The following is a 5,541-nucleotide window of genomic DNA, read 5'->3' on the forward strand; positions in this document are numbered from 1 at the left end:
ACCTGGGATGTGTAGTGTCAGCAAGAGTCTGGGGCTCTGCAAATGCCTCTGAGGCCTGGCATGTATAAGCATTCTGCTCAGGGGTAATTCCACTTGTAACCTTCCCATTATCTTAGTGGGAAGGAAAATAGCAGTCTTTGTCCCAGAAGGATGGACACAGATTCTAAATTTGAACACAGCTATCCACAGCATGTTAGGGTTGGTTCAGAGAGGTCTAAGTCTATGGAGGACAGACCTGTTAATTGAGTCATGATCCCTTGGGTCCAAGTCCTGCTCTTGTTTGTTGCCCAGCCTCCCTGGAGTCTGCAGCTAGTCTAAGGATGCCAAGTAGAAATCAGAAAGGCCTTTCTAGAAGAGGGATGAAGAATCTTGGTATTAGAACTCAGCCTGGCTGTCAAACTTTAAGGAAGTTTGATACCCTTACAGCACTTGGAAGTGGTGGTAGAATCCTGAATTAACTTCAAGACAGACAAATAGCTATTACCTAAAAGTAAGATACTGCAAACTTTTCCCCTTGCTCTGGTTTACATTGTGAGGGAAGGACCCCATGGATTTGTGTGGAGCAGTGCATGTCCTTTACATCCTTCTGAACCTAAACTTCCCAACCTGAAATCCTGTTTCTTAGGAAGGGGAAAATCTGCTTTCTCAGTTTGGCTTATCCCCTGGTGTGTCCTAATGGGCTTCTCGTGGGTTGTAGGGCATCACACTTTAGGACATGTGACAAGACATGGCCTTTGAAGCTCCAGTGGCTTGAGTTTGCAAGCCAGCTCAGTGACATACCTACTGTGTAACCTTGAACAAGTTGTTTCACTTTCACTTCTTCAAGCATAAAGTGGGAATAATATTTATCTCTGGGTAGCTCTTATGATTGAGATACTATATACAAAGGGGCTAGTAAGGAAACTAACATACCAGGTGCTTAAATAGCATTGTTACCATCACTGCTTTTTTGTTTCTTGGAGGGGTTAAACCTTGGAGAGACATTTTTAACTGTCTCCTTCAGACCAGGAGACAATATGGTCAGGGCAGTGGCTATGAAGTAGAATCAATGAAGAAGGAATCTACCTTTTACTCTTACTCCCCTTTTAGAGGATTCTATTTCTATGGCACGTCAGGAAAAGCTAGGAACTTCTATAAGCCTGCTCTCTGCTCCCCAATCTTAAACTTTACTTTCTATGTAAAACTGCTTGTAGTTGATTTGAAATATAGTGTTATTTCTTCCAAACCTGTGCACAGGTTATACCCTCAGCCCAGTAAAAGGAGGAATTTCATTCCATACAGATTCATTTCTAGCTTTTGAAACTTTGGTTCAGTAATCTCCTTGTCCAGTTGATGAACTCTGCCTTTAGAGTCTAATAGGTGAGCTATGTTTCTTTTGTACCTGACTCTCTTGCATGATATTTAGAAATAAGTATTCAATAAGTCAATGCATTTGAATTGAATCATATTGTATCTTAAAGTAAGGATTCTCCCTTTAATAATTAGATTTTAAAGACCAACTCAGTACAACCTTCCTCAACTGATGGAAAGGTACAGAAGAGCATTAGAGATAAACTTTTCCCATAGACTATATCTTAAAAATATATTAAATAAATAAGATTTTTATTCACCTTTGGAAGCAGAGATGAATCAGAAGCAAACTTTACCTGTGCTCATTCTAACACTGTCCAGGAGAGGGAATTCTGGCCCAAGGATGAGAAACCAATAGCAGACTGGGCTCTACAAAACAAAGGAAAACATCAAACTTGGTGTCACTAAATATCTTTAAAAAATTTTTTAAATTTTATATTGGAGCATAGTTAATTAATAATGTGTTAGTTTCAGGTGTACAGCAAAGTGATTCAGTTATACATATATATGTATCTATTTTTTTTCAAATTCTTTTCCCATTTAGGATATTACAGAATATTGAGCAGCGTTCCCTGTGCTATACAGTAGGACTTTGTTGGTTATCTACTTTAAACATAGCAGTGTGTACATGTCAGTCCCAAACTCCCAATCTATCCCTGCCCCGCACACTTCCTCCCTGGTAACCATAAGTTTGTTCACTAAGTCTGTGAGTCTGTTTCTGTTTTGTACATAAGTTCATTTGTGTCATTGTTTTTAGATTCCACATATAAGTGACATCTTATGATACTTGTCTTGCTCTGCCTGACTTACTTTAATGTTGCTGCAAATGGCATCATTTCATTCTTTTTTTGGCTGAGTAATATTCCATTGTATATATGTACCACACTTTCTTTATGCATTCTTCTGTCAATGGACATTTAGGTTGCTTCCATGTCTTGGCTATTGTAAACAGTGCTGCAATGAACATTGGGGTGCATGTGTCCTTTTGAACTATGTTCTTCTATGAATATATGCCCAGGAGTGGGATTGCTGGATCATATGGTAACTCTATTTTTAGTTTCTTAAGGAACCTTCTTGCTGTTCTCCATAGTGGCTATACCAAGTTACGTTCCCACCAACCGTGCAAGAGGGTTCCCTTTTCTCCACACCCACTCTGGCACTTATTGTTTGTAGATTTTTTTTTTGTAGATTTTTTGATTATGGCCATTCTGAATGGTGTGAGGTGATATCTCAATGTAGTTTTGATTTGCATTTCTCTAATAAGTAGTGATGTTGAGCATCTTTTCATGTGCCTGTTGGCCATCTGTATGTCTTCTTTGGAGAAATATCTATTTAGGTCTCCTGCCCATTTTTTGATTGGGTTGTTTGTTTTCTTGAGCTGTTTGTAGATTTTGGAGACTAATCCCTTGTCAGTTGCATTGTTTGCAAATATTTTCTCCCATTCTGTGGATTGTCTTTTCAAAAACAATTCCACCAAATGAGATATTCAGAGATCAAAAACAACTTCTCTCTTCAACTCTTGCTGGATATCTGGGGTTCTCTGCGCCACAAAGGGTCTGATTAACTAACTTGAAATTCTTCAGGTTATCTTTATCCACACCTGTATATTGCAATATGCATCAAATCTGAGGGATTTTCTGGTGGCCATGGGCACACCCCTTACACCTTATTGAAACTTCTGCTTCGGCACTTGCTTTCAGAGCCCTACCAGGATGCGCTCTCCACAGTGCTCTATTCAAGCCTTATCTTCTAGGTCATTCATGTCCCACCCTGGATCAATGGTGGGAATTGCATTTGCTGCTCGTGCTCAGGTAGGATTGCCAGGCAGCAACATGCAGTGTATCTACCTCTTCATTAGCCTTTTCTAGCACCATCTCTCTCTTCCTCAGTCAACAGGGTAGTTAGTACACTTTGAACATAGCCCTACTTGAGTTGTGGGTGGCAGAGATGGAGAATAAATTTCCTATCCTAGTAGGGTCATTCCAAAAAGTTGGCGTATTTTTCCAATTAAACAAGTCTGATGTGAAAAGGGAGAGTGAAAATAAAGGGGGGTAGGAAAGTGTATCCACACAGATCCTGCTGCCTGATCTTGGGTATTTATTCCTCCAATGGGAATCTGCCTCGGTGGGAATTGCCCTGCCTGAACAAGAGTGGCCGAACTGGGTGCCCTGTCAGGTAGAGGAGGGAGAGACTGTCCCTCTTTCCTCCAGGTTGTTTTCTCCTCCTTCAGCTCCCACCAGAGTTGGTAGGAGTGTGTCAGCACTATGGGATCAAGGTCCCTAGCCCCTGCTTCCCCATTCTGCCCTCCATGCAACAGTGGTAGTGCTGTAGGAGCATTTATTTGTTGAATTTGTTCATCTCTCAATTCCTGAGAATTGGGTAAAACTTTTAATATCTCCTTATTGGAAGGAATTTTTTTGTATCATAATTTTGTTCATGTTACATATTCTCTGAATAGTCCCCCTTTGATGCAACATAATAAAAGCCTGTATATAAGAAACTTCACTCCATTTTCCTCCCATTTCACAAAATAGTTCTAGTTGAAAGATGGTGTTACAATTTAGAGAGCGATTAGGGGCTCCAGATCCTAAGGAGCACTGAGGCCAAGTAGTGTTACAAGAGAACACCATCTTATTTCTTTTCATTGGTGCATAACTAAAATTCCCAATTCTTCAAAATACACCCTAGTGGGCTACAAGATGGAACAGAGCTCTGAGTACCCATTTTTAGTTGTTCACGGCTGGTGCTGTCAAATATCAAGCAAGCAAGCAAATACAAGGTCTCTCAGGGTTACAGATTGCTTAGTGCAATAGGGAATAATCCCAGCAAAATCAATGCCCCATCACAGACAGAGCTAAGTGACTAAGAGAAAAATACCCTGGTGCCAGTGCCTGTGAGCTCTACTACTTACCAGAGGCATCTCAACCAGCAAGTGCTTTGTTTCCTTCACCACAAAATCAAAAGCATCATGAGCCAATGATGTCTGGTGGCAGCAAGCACTTGGGGTTGTCCATGAGACAAAGGTGCTCAGGCATCTTCTGGACAGAACTTGAGAACCACCAATAGCCAGGGGCCAATGTGTCATGGGCAAGATGCCCACTCAGGATGGTAGTGCCTTTGTGGTCACCAAAATTGTTACCAAAAGGATCTCAGTTTCACTGACCTGACACACAGCAAAGCCAATCTACTGACACTGGGTTGTGATAAAGGAAACTACAGTGTTTATTTGCGGAGCGCAAAGCAAGAATAAGCAGCTAATGCTTAAAGCCCCAATCTCTCCAATGACTCTCAGGCAAGGGTTTTTAAAGAACAAAATTAAGGGTAAGTGTCTTAAGTGCATGGTCAACTCATGGGTTCTTCTGATTAGTTGGGTCTTAAGCAACAAAGAGATATTTATGGGTCTTGAACATCACTCTTCTTGCTCCAAATTGATGGGGTCTCCATGGCTGTGGTCAGCATTTTCCATCTGGTGGGGTCCTGGTTTCTGCAAAATGACTGAAGTATATGCACCAGATTGTTAGCTATATCCCTTGGGGAGAAGCTAGGAGTCCTGTGACTGTTTTATGGTTGAAGTCCTGTGACCACTTATGGTTGACTGGTTGTTCAAATTATTACTTTTCTTGCTTGACTGTTTTTCATTTTTCTGCATTTTCTCACTTCTCTAATTACTAACTGCTCAAGGCTGCTCTTTGGAATTCAGAGGCCTAGGAAGGTTTTTTTTTTTTTTTTTTTTTTTTTCTCCAAACAAGCAGGGAGCATTGAAGAACTTGTATCTGGAAGTCCCAGGGGGTCCTGCTCAGTTTCAAATCTATAAATCTATGTCTTGATTAATCTGGCAAATCATTGCCCCTTGCATTTTCTGGTCAGAGTTTTCATTATAATCTTTGCCTTCCAGCTCTTTAAATTCTTCCAAACTGGGGTATATAGAAGAGATATGCTTGGGGCCCTTTAGGTCTATCCAATCTCTGGTAGTGCTGCATTAACACCTTTGTTTTACTCCATCATTGTCCACTTTATTTATTCTGTTTCTCAGTCACCTAAACTTACACTCTGCTAGAGTTCCTTGACACTCCCCTTTGTCTCTCCCCATTTTCTTAATTACTCTAACGTTCTTGGTATTGGTCAGGTCCATACAAGGAAGCTGAGAGAGAAAACCATTGTTTAATTTTGTAGCAGTAAAGTTACATGAGA

Source organism: Mesoplodon mirus (genome assembly GCF_964341445.2).
Source record: "Mesoplodon mirus genome assembly, chromosome: 7".
NCBI classification, from domain to species: domain Eukaryota; kingdom Metazoa; phylum Chordata; class Mammalia; order Artiodactyla; family Ziphiidae; genus Mesoplodon; species Mesoplodon mirus.